We start from the raw sequence: 15,051 nt of genomic DNA, 5'->3' as shown, positions 1-15,051 counted from the left end.
AATTTGCTCCCACAAGATGCAGTAATGGCCACCAGCTTGGATGGCTTTAAAAGAAGATTAGACAAATTCATGGAAGACAGAGCTATCAATGGCTACTAGCCGTGATGGCTGTGCTGTGCCACCCTAGTCAGAGGCAGCATGCTTCTGAAAACCAGTTGCCAGAAGCCTCAGGAGGGGAGAGTGTTCTTGCACTCGGGTCCTGCTTGCGGGCTTCCCCCAGGCACCTGGTTGGCCACTGTGAGAACAGGATGCTGGACTAGATGGGCCACTGGCCTGATCCAGCAGGCTCTTCTTATGTTCTTATGTTCTTATGATGTAGTTACAGCTGACTAGGCTATTAGTGAGTTTCATTTCTTGGACTGGAGTAGGCTTTAAACCAAGAGCAGGGAGCCTGTGGAGCTTTAGATGTTGTTGGACTACAATTCTCATCATTCCTGATCTTTCACCATGCTGGCTGGGGCTGATGGTAGTTTGTGTCCAACAACATCTGGACTCCCATCCCTTCTTTAAATGCTAGGGGAAAGGACTATTGACAATTGTGTGTAAAAATGATTTCTGACATTCCTTGTATGGAATTGGCTCCAAGTTCAAGACCAGAGAGCTATCCAAAGTGGGGGGATGAAGCTGAGCACCACAAGAGTTGCTCTGAAAGCAGGCGAAGACTTTTCTTTTGTTCACCAAAACATTTTGAGGTCCATTCCCCAAATGCCACATATTTGACTTGTGTAAGATAAATGAAGACCTGGGATGCAATTTATCCAGTACTGACTCTATGCACACCCTGTTTTGAAATGTGAGTTGCAATGGAGCATTGCTTGGTTGATTTGAATCCTTAATTTATAGCAAAATGGCATATAGTAGATAGCGAGAGTTCCTATTAGGACTTCACAGGACCTCTCTCCCAAATTTTCTCTGTGTTCCAAGTGAAGGCAGAGAGGGCAAAGCTTTGATGAATAAAGAATATTTTCTTACTACTTTCTTTCCTTAACTAGCTCAGGTTTTGGAATAACATGAACGGCCACTGAAAACACTTCTTTGATAGTAGTGAGGAATTTAAGATAAAAAGCAGCTGGGGAGGAAGGTTCTTTTTTAAAAAAAACAAAAGGAAACAACTTTGAACTCAGTAGACAATGTAGTTTAAACCCAAACAGATGTGGCATAATCTCCTTTTTTGATCCTCTTGTAGGTTTCCTGTTAAAATATGTACATGTGCGTTGAAATGATGACTTTCAGATGTCTTGACATAATTTGTCTCTGTTAGAGTATCACCTTGGTACATAGATCATAGATGCCAAATGCTTAAAGTCTTTGAACATGAACTAAAGGGAACCAAGCAGAATTTATGTTGGTCTTTTAGCTCTGTTTTGGCAACCGTGTAACAGAAGCAGTATAATCACACTAATGCAGAAAGTTTGAACAATGACACCCCCCCTCCATGTCAATAAATCCTTTTACTTTAAGGCTCTCAGACATAACCAAGCTAAACTGATCTAAGGAGGAAAATATGATGTTTGAGACCTTGAAATAGTAGACTAATGTGCCATAAACATCATAGCTTTCCCTGCTTGATTGGCATTAGTTAATGTGGTATTTTCCTGTGTATATGGCTATGCTCTTACCATCCTAGCTACCCTAGTGTGATACCACAACTAGAAATCAACATTGGAACAGATTTCCTTTCAATAGTCTTTCCAACTCACTTACATGATAAATGTGGTAATGACACCACCCTTCTGCACATGCATAAATCTACTTCCAACTTCAAAGAGTTGTAGATTCATGACCTAACCACTTCATCTAACGGAAAAAAAAACTAGACTGAATACAGAAGAACTGGCAACAGAATTAGGTGGCACACAGGTGTGAATAACAATTATAATATTGGAACTGCATGTCTGGGAATGATAAAGTGAAAGTGAACTGGTGGGAAGACTGTGTTCCCAAATTCTCCCTTAATAATTTTAGCATTTATAGGATGCTGCCCATAGGCCCAATGACATCCCTGTTTGGCTTTCAAAAGTGCTGACCTTGGATTAGTTCCATCAGTTTTCTGTTTTGTTTGTTTGTTTGTTTATTGCATTTGTATACTGCCTAACAACCAAAGCTCTCTGGGCAGTTTACAACAATTAAAAACATTAAAAACAAATATACAAATTTAAAAACACATTTTTTAAAAAGCAATTTAAAAACACATGCTAAAATGCCTGGGAGAAGAGGAAAGTCTTGACTTGGTGCCAAAAAGATAACAGGGTTGGCGCCAGGTGCACCTCGTTAGGAAGATCATTTCATAATTTGGAGGCCACCACTGAGAAGGCCCTCTCCCTTGTTGCCAGCTTCCCAGCTTCCCTTGGAGTAGGCACCCGGCTTGGAGTGTACAGGTGGGTTCGTGTTGGGAGAGGCGTTCCATCAGGTATTGTGGTCCCAAGCCGTGTAGCTTTATAGGTTAAAACCAGCACCTTGAATTGAGCTTGGAAACATACAGGCAGCCAATGCAAGTGGGCCAGAATCGGTTTTATATGTTCGAACTGTCTTGTCCCTGTTACCAATCTGGCTGCTGCATTTTGCACAAGCTGCAGTTTCTGAACCGTCTTCAAAAGCAGCCCCACATATAGTGCATTGCATTAATCTAATTTGGAGGTTACCAGAGCATGGACAACTGAGGCCAGGTTATCCCTGTCCAGATAGGGGTGTAGCTGGGCCACCAACGGAAGTTGGTAGAAGGCACTCTGTGCCACTGAGGCTACCTGAGCCTCAAGTGACAGAGATGATTCTAGGAGAACCCCCAAGCTACATCCCCATGCCTGCCATCATCCAAGATCCCTGAGGGGTGCCCAAGGTCCAGCCCTGCCTGATGCCAGTCCTGCCAGGAGCGGCAACATCTGCAAAGCTAATATAGGAATCAGGAGGATCAGGGTCACAGCTCTTTAGCTGCAACCGAAATAAATAAGTAGTTTATTTCATCATTACTAGTTTGCAAAATGTCAGTGATGATCCTTAACACCTATGGTTGCGATTTACTGTATATAAGTGTAATAGAATCTCAGAGCTTTTAGAAATTTTTGCTTGTATTTCTGAGTGTTCTTCTTTCTTGAAAAAGCTACAAATCTCCTGGCCTTTTCTATGCTCCAAATCATTTCAGAACATGCCTAGTTAGCAACTGTCCTCACTGTTTCAGTACTTCCCCCAACATCCTTACGCAATACTACCTTCAGTTTGTCACAAAAGAGAGAGAGAGAAGACAATTTCATATTTTTTTTTTGCTTTTAATTGGGCTAGCTAGATTTTGGTCACTAAGTTCAGCTGCCCCTCTCTAGGATGCACACCTTAAAGTGGTGAGGGAGTTTGAGAGTGTTGAAGAAGCTGAGAGCAATGCCATCAGGAGTCTAGACCAACAGGCTAGACTCCTAGCAGGGGCACCCAAGGCGGAATGGTCAAAGTCAGATACAAGACTAAGATGCATCCAAACTCAGAGGAAGGCAATGGTAAACCACCTCTGAATACCTCTTAGCACAAAAACCCTATGAGCAGAGTATCCAAAATGCAACAGGAGATAGTGCTGGAAGATGAGACCCCCAGGTCAGAAGGCACTCACCGAGCTACTGGGGAAGAACAAAGGACAAGTACGAGTAGCACTGTGACTAATGACACAGCTGGGTCAAAGCCGAAAGGAAGCCCAGAGGCTGATGCACACAGATGCAAAAGGAGAGTCCTGAGTTGTATGATGTACACAGTAGGAACATGAAATGTGAGAAGCATGAACCAGGGAAAGTTAGAAATTGTCAAGCAAGAAATGGAACACATCAACATTACAATACTTGGTGTGAGCGAACTAAAATGGACAGGAATGGGGCATTTTCAATCAGGCAACTACAAAATATTTTATGCAGGAAATGAGAAATTAAGAAGAAACAAACAAGAAGAGAAATGGGTTAATAGTGAGGAGTAATGTAGCAAAAGCAATTAGGAGCTATAACGCAAGGTTTGAGCAAGTTATATCAATGAGAGTTAACGGGAAGCCTATTAACATAACCATCATCCAAGTCTACTCTCCAATGGCAAATGCAGAAGAGGAATTGGAAAGATTTTATGCAGAGGTACAGGAAGAAATTGATCACACACCAAAACAAGATGTGCTGATAATCGTGGGGGACTGGAATTCAAAAGCAAGGAACAGCGAAGAATTAGGAATTGTGGAGAAATGGGGCTTAGGAGATAGAAATGAAGCAGGAGGAAGACTTATTGAATTCTGTGAAGCCAATAATTTGTTTCTTGCAACTGAAAAGAAGACTGTACATGTGGATATCACCAAATGGTCAATATAGAATCAAATTGATTATATAATTGGTAGTAGAAGATGGAGACGTTTCATACTTACTGTGAAAACAAGACCAGGAGCAGACTGTAGTACAGGTCATGAACTGGTCATATCAAAAATCAGAGTAAAGCTAAAGAAGAACAGCAAATCATAATGCCAAAATACCATTTAAATAACATCCCAGAAGAATTTAAAGATCAAATAAGGAACAGATTTGAGGCTTTAAACTTAGTTGACAGAGAACCAGAAAAACTATGGAATGAAGTCAGAGACGTTATCAGGGAAGAATGCAAAAACACAATACCTTTAGTTAAAAAGAGAGAAAGACCTCAATGGATGACTGAAGAAACTCTTAAAATGGTTAAAGAGAGAAGGAAAGCAAAGGCAAAAGGAGACAGAAACACGGTTAGAACCCTAAATGCTATATAGCGACTAGTACGTAGGGTCGAAGAGAACTATTACAATAGTTATTGTATAGAAATAGAAGAGGACAACAAAAAGGGTAGAACAAGAGCCCTATTCTAAAAGATCAGAGAAATGAAAGGGTAATTTAAACCAAGAGTAGGGATGTTGAATAATCAACAGGGGAACACACTGACTGATCAAGATAAAATAAAAGGAAGATGGAAGCAATATACTGAAGAACTCTATAGAAGAGACACAAGGATGACAGATTCATTCACGGAGGAACCATCTGATGAAGATCCAGAAATTTTAGAATGTGAGCTGAAAGCTGCTCTTAAAATATTTGGAAGAAACAAATTACCAGGAACAGATGGCATACCAATAGAGTTGCTGCAAGCTACTGAGACTGAATCTGTCCAAATTTTGACAAAAATATGTCAACATTGAAAAGAAACAATGGCCCACAGACTGGAAGTGTTCAATATACATCTCAATTCCAAAGAAAGGGGATCCCAGGGAATGCAGTTATTATCGAACTATTGCCTTAATATCCCATGCATGTAAAGTAATGCTCAAGATTCTGCAACAAAGGCTCTTACCATATATGGAACAAGAAATGCCAGATGTCCAAGCTGGATTTAGAAAAGGAAGATGTACCAGAATCATATTGCAAACATACCATGGATAATGGAATGGACCAAGGAATTTCAGAAGGAAATCACCCCGTGCTTTATAGATTACAGCAAAGCCTATAAGTGTGTGTAGACCATGAAAAACTATGGAATGCTTTAAAAGAAATGGGAGTGCCACAGCATCTGATTGTCCTGATGTTCCACCTATATTCTGGACAAGAGGCTACTGTAAGGACAGAATATGGAGAAACCAATTGGTTTATAATCGGAAAGGGTGTGAGATAGGGGTGTATTTTATCATCCTATTTAACCTATATGCAGAACATACCATATGGAAAGCAGGATTGGACCAAGATGAAGGAGGTGTGAAAATTGGAGGGAGAAATATCAATAATTTAAGATATGCAGACGATACCATACTACTAGCAGGAACCAGTAAAGATTTGAAGCAAATGTTGATGAAAATTAAAGAGGAAAGCACAAAAGCAGGACTATAGCTGAACATCAAGAAGACTAAAGTAATGACAACAGAAGAGTTATGTAACTTTAAAGTCGACAACGAGGACATTGAACTTGTCAAGGATTATCAATACCTTGGCACAATCATTAACCAAAATGGAGACAATAGTCAAGAAATCAGAAGAAGTGTAGGACTGGAGAGGGCAGCTGTGAGAGAACTAGAAAAGGTCCTCAAATGCAAAGTTGCATCACTGAACACCAGAATCAGGATCATTCAGACCGTGGAATTTCCAATCTGTATATATGGATGTGAAAATTGGACAGTGAAAAAAGCAGATAAGAGAAAAACCAACTCATTTGAACTGTGGTGTCGGGGAGAGCTTTGCAGATACCATGGACTGCGAAAAAGACAAATAATTGGGTGTTAGAATAAATTAAACCAGAACTATCACTAGAAGCTAAAATGATAAAACTGAGGTGGTCATACTTCAGACACATAATGAGAAGACATGATTCACTAGAAAAGACAATAATGCTGGGGAAAACAGAATGCTGGGAAAAACAGCCAAACAAGAGAGGGATTGATTCCATAAAGAAAACCACAGACCTGAACTTAAAAGATCTGAACAGGGTGGTTTATAATAGATGCTACTGGAGATTGCTGATTCATAGGGTTGCCATAAGTCATAATCAACTTGAAAGCATATAACAACAACAACAACAAGTTCAGCTGGTGCTCACTTACTGTCTGTGCTCATGGTAAAGGTTTTAGTTGGCTGATTTATCACATGCAAATTCAGCCTTGTCTGGTGGGGCAGTTGTAGAGATGTTAATTAATGGCTTGTAGACATGTGTGATTGACCAGTCAGTATGTAGTATAATTAATTACATTATTCTCCCACCTTTCAGTCAATGAGTCTTTGGTTCTCAGCTTCTCACCCATTTTATCTTTACAGGAACCTTGCAAGGTAGATTAGGGTTAGGGTATGGGACCTGCCTAAAGTTACTCTGTCATGTTCAAGGCCCAGAGATTATTTGAACCTAGGTGTCCTTGGGTCTCAACTGGTACCCTAATCAGTATACCTCACTAGCTCTCACTAGGAGATAGTGGTAGATTTAGCATAGACCAAAGCATAAGAGCCAAGTTGTATTATTGGGGTTTGTATTCTTCTGGATAGCTCATATTTTTATAAAGCCAGGAGCATTTTTATGAAGCCAGGAGCAAGACAGTGAACTTGGAGGAGAGACGGAGCTGACATACTTCCATAAATCACGTAAGTTATACCTTGAAGATATAGATTTCCTTGATATTGTCTTGTGTCATTCTAGGGCAAATGTTCATTCCTAGCTGTCTGAGAGTTCTACATCAATTTCCTATGTGGTGTCTTTTTAAAACAAAATCCTGTATATGGGTGGAGTTCTGAAATAAACCAGATATTTCCTGCTTTATCTTGCATGTCTAGGTCAAATTTTTAATATCTTTTCTAACACTGTCACTCCAAGCACAACAAACTGATGCTGAGATTTAAGAAAAAATATCTCAACCCCTCCAAAAGAAACTCTTCAGATAAAGCTTTCACATGATTCATTGTGAGATAAAAATGCAGTATGTAATAAAGTAAATATAACCATAACCTAAAATGTGATTTAAACAGGTCTTGGCTTAGAAGGGGGCAGAAAAACAAAAGCCATTATTTCTCAGCATCTTGTAGTAGAAATAGTTTTGCGTTCATGTAGCTTTAGAGCATTTTTTTTATGATTCTATCTTTTCAAGTTTTCTACACTTCAAGTTTTTTTTAAGTAGCCAGAGTTAATGTCCCTCAAATGTTAAGAACAATATGAGACATTCTGCTCATAATGTGTTTTGGTACATGGTTGAACTAACAGGTATAGTAAATATTCCTTGATATAGATTTCCTCCTGCTGCAAAAGGGATCTTAATTATGTTTTACACATCATGTATATTTACCTGGACTGGGTAGTGTGTGTGCTTTGTCCTGCGTCCTGTAGTCAGAATTGGTTGGCATCTTACCCATCACCTGATATTAACTATGAGATACATTTTGAATGCCAGTATCCCAAATAACCCATACTATATTACTATATAGTCAGTGCATGTACAGAGAGCAGTGGAGTCATTCCTGTGGGTGCCACCACTATGCAGAGAGGAAGCTATCATTTGTAGAGAGTTAACTGAAAGTGCAGGTGGCCAGCGGAGTCCTCAACCTGAACGGCAGAAAGCTGAGGGATTATCCGCGGGGCAGCGCCACTAGCCACAATCTTAGCGATACCATCCAGGCCGTACAATATTTCTTCACTGCCGCCACCGCCGCCTCCTGCTCCTGGTCCCGGTCCCAGCCGGCCATGAACTTCCAGGGTGGGCCCATGCAGGGTGCCAGGCAACAGCAGGAGCAGAGCCTGGTGCCACCCGAGGGCCCGTTGGACCCGTCACTGGGCGGAGTGCCACAGCTGCAGTTTGGCCTCTCTAACTCAGCAGCCACCCACGTCAAGATTGGTGTAACATCTACACCCCAACATCTATGCTAACTACGACCTTATTGAGCGCGTCAACGATCTCGCACTCCAGAGCAGGATTCGCGAGCACATTATCTCCACCGAGGGCCACAGAAATACAGCTGGAAGAGCTAGATAAAAAACATGCAGGAGACGAAGCCGTGACAACTCAAGCCAGAATTTCCAACAAGATCAGAAGGATCCAGTATGATTCCTACAGTATGATACCTACCATTGGAAGCTTGTAATTGCTGTTTTTTTTCTTTTAATAATGTTATTCGTTATTTAATTTTGAGAATTGTATTATTTTATTGATGTATTAATGTATTATGTTCTGTTGATGTATTGCTATATTCGTGGTTTTTGTAAGCCACCTTGAGGGCCTTTTGGCCATAAGGCCGGTATAAATTTAATAAATAATAATAATAATCCTTGGGGTGTAGTTCCTGTTTGATCTGATCTGACACAGCACTGGCAGTAGCATGGGTTATGGAAGGAGGCTGCATACATACCATATAGCAGCTCAACTATCCTGGTAACTGTAGTTCACCAGAGCTACAGTTCCCAGAACCCTTAGCAAACTACAGTTCCCAGGATCCTTTGGCGGGATATGCTTTAAATGTATGGTGTGTACATTTATATTTGTAAACAGATATTATGAAAGCATTAACTCTCTAGTGGTTCCTCTTATCACCAGAAAAACAGGCTTTGTAAGCGATGACCCCTCAATTTCTTTTTTTCTCAGCTTGCTAACATTATTCATTATTATTTATTAGTTAGCAGGAAAATGGTTAGAAATCCTCCATAGAAATTAAGACAGTCAGCATATGAGTCTTATCACTCATGAGCATTGCTTATGCTTGCCCCTACAATTTCCTGGTAATAAGTGTTTCTACTAAAGTTCAGATATTTGGTTTCAATTAAGCTTCTATTGGTTCCAGCCAGATAATCTTCTCCATCACTATGCATTCTATGTGATGAAAGAAGTACAGTGAATTGCACTTCATCAGCAGTTGAATGTTTAGTTTTAACAGAGCCTGGGGCTACACTATTGTTAAGCCAAACATACACATATTGGACAAGTCAAGTGCTTTATTGTAAACAATGTGGAAGTGGATGTGTTTGCAGCTGTTCTTCCACATGGGACCCAAAAGGTAGGTCTAGTGGGTTGCAGGTGTCTTGTAGACATCTGCCAACAGTTATAGCTGTTGGAGTTAATGCTGCATAAGGCCTAAGTAGGTTTCATTTCTGGGTGGTGCATTATAACTGGCAAGTAAGTCTTGAAGAAAGATGAAATTCAGTTTGTAGGCCCTTTTAAGTACAGCAAACAGGCCACCATTATTTCATCCATTACAGATCGCTACTGCTTCTGTACAGCTTATATAATACTTAGGTGTCATCAGAGCTTGGAAAAGTTACTTTTTTGAACTACAACTCCCATCAGCCCCAGCCAGCATGGCCACTGTATTGGGCTGATGGGAGTTGTAGTTCAAAAAAGTAACTTTTCCAAGCTCTGGGTGTCCTGTCCCCCATCCCCACCCCAATAAATGGTGGTAAGATAGCTTCAGATGGCCATTTGTGAGTATGTTGCATCCATCTAATCCAATCTTGCCTAATCTTAGAGAGCTCTAGAAAATTTCAGATGAGAGTCTTTCCAGGTCCTACCTGGAGATACCATTGATTGACCTAAAACCTTTTTCATGCAAAATGTGGTGTACCACGGAGCTACAACCCTGCTCCTGAGCATGATGTGGCTTCTTAAAAACTCCCTGTGCAGTAGTTCTCCAACCACCTGGAAAGCTAATCACATCTGTATCTTTTGGCTATGCAGTGAGGTTATCATTACCATTCTCAATAACTGCTCAGGAATCTGGGAATAGGTTGCCCTTGTTAGATTCACTGCACCCTGATGAATAGAGACTAGTGCCTCTACTTTGCTGAAATTTTTAGAAGATATACTGCAAATACACCTCTGGCAGAGGCAGATTTTGTTCTGCTATGTAACCCTTAAAAACAGAGGTACTAATGAGTTTGTGGACTTTGAAAAACCTATACCTCCTTTACTTTCTTGCAATCCAGGCTCCAGTTTCCTGTTGTGTCTCAGCAGAGATCTGCTCCAAGTTATCAGATGCTTGTCACACTAGGCTGTGGAAATCAGAGCATAGCTGCACACAGACAGAAAACTGAGCTCTGAAAAGGCAGGTCAAGAACTGAGGGGCCAGATGCCAGCTTTAGGTCAAGTCAATCAGGGATCCCAATCTAAGGTACCATTCAGAAAAAAAAGGGAGTAGAAGCGTGGCTGAGTTCTCACGGTGCAGACAAGCTCACATGGAGGGGCTAGCTCTAAGGCCTACAATTTATAAGGCTGGGATTGGTCTTTGGACTAGGATGTAGAATAATGGTTATTAGCCACGATGGCCACAATCTGCCTCTATAGGAAGTGATATGCTTCTGAATACCAGTTGCTGGAAACTGCAGGAGGGTAGAGTGCCCTTGCATTTAGGTCCTGCTTGTGGACTTCCCATGGGCAACTGGTTGGCCATTGTGAGAATAGGATGTTGGACTAGATGAGCCATTGGCCTGATCCAGCAGTCTGCCAGCTAAGTGCTAACTGTTGATGGGAAAGCGAAGCCCCTATTTTTATAAAGTTACATTGTCTTCTGTGTGAGAGAAAGACTTTGAAAAGAATTAAAAGTTACTTTAAAGCAGCTTTAATTCTCCCCATCGTAAGTTTAAATAGCCTTCTTTCTTTTGCCACAGTCAGCCACAGTGGCGGCAAAGGGAGTCTCCGAGCCAACATGCCCAGAGTGCCTCATTCTGAGGAAGGATCTCTTGGCCCGTCCCCAGTGTGAGGCAGGGAGGAGGTGGTTGAGGAGAAAAGGGGAAACCACAAACAGGCTGTCAGTCTTAATGCAGTGTGTGTGTGTGTGTGTGTGTGTGTGAAATACATTAAAAGGAGGAGGAATGGGGCAGCAGTAGAAAGAGGCAGTTGGTGTGGAGAGGAGGAGGGCTGGCTTGCTGTGGGAGGAAGAGAAGTGGGACATATATGTCTTTCTTTCAGCATTTAATATACACATCCATAAACTGGCATGTAAATATTGACATGTAATCCATTTTTACACTCTTGAACAAGGCTATGAGTCAAACAATAACTCAAGCTTATGAACATCATAAAGTCTTATGACATCTTAAAGATGAACAAATTTAAGGCATAAACTTTTTGCATCCACTTTATGAAAATGCATGAAGTGTTATCCTAAGTTGGTAAGTACGTATATACACATAGCAGAAGGGGGGGATATAAGCAGTGAGGTCAGAGGGAAATGAAATGCAAAAAGAGAGAGAGAGAGAGTCCAGACTAGGACAAGTACATTAAAGCTTAAAATTATTACAGTGACCATTCACAAATAAAATAGCATTGATTATTATGAAAACATTTGTTTATTTTCCTGTGAGCAAGTATTTCTGTCTGCCATTTTTGTGTGCATGCAGATGAAAGAACATTCATGGACAATGGTATGTGTATCTTAACCATGTTATCTTACATGTGAGGCTCAGTTACCTTTGTACTGCCTTCAAGTCGATTCTGACTTATGGCGACCTTATAAATAGGGTTTTCAGGAGGCTGAGAGGCAGTGACTGGCCCAAGGTCACCCAGTAAGCTTCATGGCTATGTGGGGATTTGAACCCTGGTCTCCCAGGTTGTAGTCGAACACCTTAATCACTACACTACACTGGCTTACCTTACTGGAATGGATTTAGAGGACTATCCCTTGGCATCAGCGTATCCCATGGCATCAGCAAGTAGCAGGAAGCTATTGTTTCTGAGATTTATTTGTTATTAGTCTGTGTTTGTGTTAGAATTGCTTTTAATATGTTTTCTTTAATAAGTTTTTAACCGTTTTTTGTTTTTAAAGATGTTTTTAAAGCTTTTTAAAAATGTTTTTAATGTTGTTTTGTTTTAATGTATTTTAAGGTCTTTTTATGATGTTTTAAAGTGTTTTTAGTGTTTCTGTTTGCCACCCTGGGCTCCTGCTGGGAGGAAGGGTGGGATATAAATCAAATAAATAAATAAATAAGATAATTTGTAATCCTCCTTTCTCCCAAAGGTCCCAGGGCAGAAAACACAGGGCAGAAAATACATGGACATTTAAAACTAATAATTAAGAATATAAAACTAAACAAAATATAACACATAAAATGACAAAATGACAATTAAAAACCACAGGCAGAAACAGTAGAGTCACTGTCAGTCCCCTAGTGCACCTCAATTGTCACCAAAGGCCTGGGGAAAGAGACATATCTAGAAGTCTAGAAGTATGCTTATATTATTGCTATCTTAAATTTAAAGGTATCAGACTTGATTAGTTGATGTTCATCAGTTCAACATGCTATAATTTTCAAACAGGCAAAGCAATCTTACCTGGTCAAGGAAGAGAGAACTGCAAGAGAATGAATGATGAAGTCCAAAGCCCAATGGACTAGTGCTGGCAGGGTAAAAGATGGAAGGGCAGCATTATTTCTTTCTCCACTTCCATCATGGGAATGAAAACAAGCATGGCAAGCCTAGGACCAGCATGTTCTAAGGTCCTGTTGGAAGGATGGAAGGCCTCCCTTTGTCCTGGCCTACCCCAGTGGAATCAGACTCAGAATTGCTGATGTGCTCTTCTCCATTATGTTTAATGTGAAATTTAACTCTAGAATGGTTCATAGATCGGCTTACAGGTAACACAGGGTTCTGGGACATAACTAGGCATGGCTACGCAAGTGAAGATGTTATTGCAGCAATGTGACAAGCCGCCCCCCCTGAGACCACTTAAATAAGGGTGGGGTGGGCTGATTACTAGCACAAGAACTGTCTCTCAGATCAGGGCAAGCAAGCGGGCGCTCTGCCACATAGGTGGGGGAGCGACCTCAGTCTGTTCATGCCTTCAAAACCACCAGCACATCCTTGGCAACAGGAGAGGAGACACATCAACCAGTTCTTCCCCAGCCCTCTCCAGTCTTGCCACTTGTTCCTTCCTCTCTGGAGGCGAAGCAGGGGGCAGCTCGGGAGGGCTGAGAGATTCTGGAGGTGTGGTGGGAGAAACCTTGTTGGCTGGCCCTATTTCTTAAGCATCTGGTGGCAGCTCGGGGTGGGGCTGTCACTGACCATATTACTGATGTCTTCTCTCTCTGCAGCCTGCTAGGGCCCTCACCAGGATCCCAGTCCTCCTCCTCCTTTTGCTCACTTTGCCAGAAGTTCTCTATGGGGCCCATGGCACCCATGATCTGCCCAACATGTCCTGGGAATGCAGCCCTTTTGCTCTAACAGAGGGGCAATGGTGATGATCCTGCACTGCCTGAGGGCTTCTGAGGGTGGATCTCCCTCTCCAAAAATCCTAATGGCTCAAAAAAAGAAAAAAGCCAATAGCTCATAGAACAACTTCCCAGGGACCATAGTTCTGCACTCTGGACTAGTTTTGTTTTGGGTGTTCTATTGAAAACAAGAAGCATCCATACTTCATTGTCTTACTTTTAGACAGCTTTGTATTCTTGGAGACTTGCTAATTTTGCTAGATTTCATGTACCAATTGCGTTGCACAATGATTTCCCCTTGTTAATTGAATAATGTTCAGTGCAATCCTATTAGAGATGGCATTCGTTGTTTACTCCCTGTTCTTTTGTATTCCATTGAACTCCCAGGCAATTTCTTCCCACCTTCAACTTTCCCCCCACCATCTCCTGCTGTTTCTGTTTCTTTCTCTCTCTCCCCCAAAATAATGTTATCTCTAACAAAGGCAAGCTGCCTTCCCTCTGCCCAGCACCCACCCACCAAATTCCCCCTTGCCGCCTCCTCCTCCTCCCAAAAAGTATTGGTTCCCCCCCCCCATTCCTAGCTGTGGGAGAAAGTGAGAGATTGCGTGTCAGGGGGAAGCAATTTGCTTGTTTCCCTCCTTCTGATTCCCTGATTTTACAGCCACCTTCCCTTTTAAGGGTAGAAACACACTCACTGTTCTGCCAGTTCCAGTGCATCTCCACCTCTCTCTTCTGAAAATTGCGGCACATGACACCAGTCCAACTCCACCCCTTATTACTATAAAACCTTGTGGGAGCCACTTGAGTGCGGTTTTTTTTAAAAAAAAAATCTGCTTCAAAGAGATTTCACAACTAATCAGCAGATCAACCTGTTGCCCCTCCAGGTGTGACTAATGGAAACACTTTGCTCTGGTGACTAGTGTGTTCACAGCCCCAGTCAGAAGGACTGAAAAATAAAAGAGAGAGGCTTTCAGTCAGGAGAGCAGGCATGTGTGTGCATCCACACACACACGAGGTACAAAGGGGGCTTCATATTGCTCAACTTTCCGGATGCTTTCTTGCTTTACACTTGTGGAGAAAGCTAATTTTGACCAAAGTTAAAGGGAATACAATGAGATATTCAGTGCTGGTTTTTCCGATGCTGCAAGAAGCTGAACAAACTCTCAGCAAGCAGGATCAATCTGAACACAAAACAAATGTGTGAGTTAGCAGGAAGTCCAATACTAACATTGAATTTTGAGGAATTCTTCCCCATCTCTAAATCCTAAGAGGTTAAGTCCCATTCAGTTCAAAGAAGCTTTCTCCTCTTAGGCAAGTGAGTATAGGATTGCAGTCTTGAAGCAAATATTTGTGCATGGATATGTCACACATAGGTTATGACATCAGTCTGGATCAAATATTTTTTGTCATATTTTTTCAAAAAGAGGT

The sequence above is a fragment of the Rhineura floridana genome, chromosome 3, assembly GCF_030035675.1.
Source record: "Rhineura floridana isolate rRhiFlo1 chromosome 3, rRhiFlo1.hap2, whole genome shotgun sequence".
Taxonomy (NCBI): domain Eukaryota; kingdom Metazoa; phylum Chordata; class Lepidosauria; order Squamata; family Rhineuridae; genus Rhineura; species Rhineura floridana.
This window is presented reverse-complemented; position numbering follows the sequence as displayed.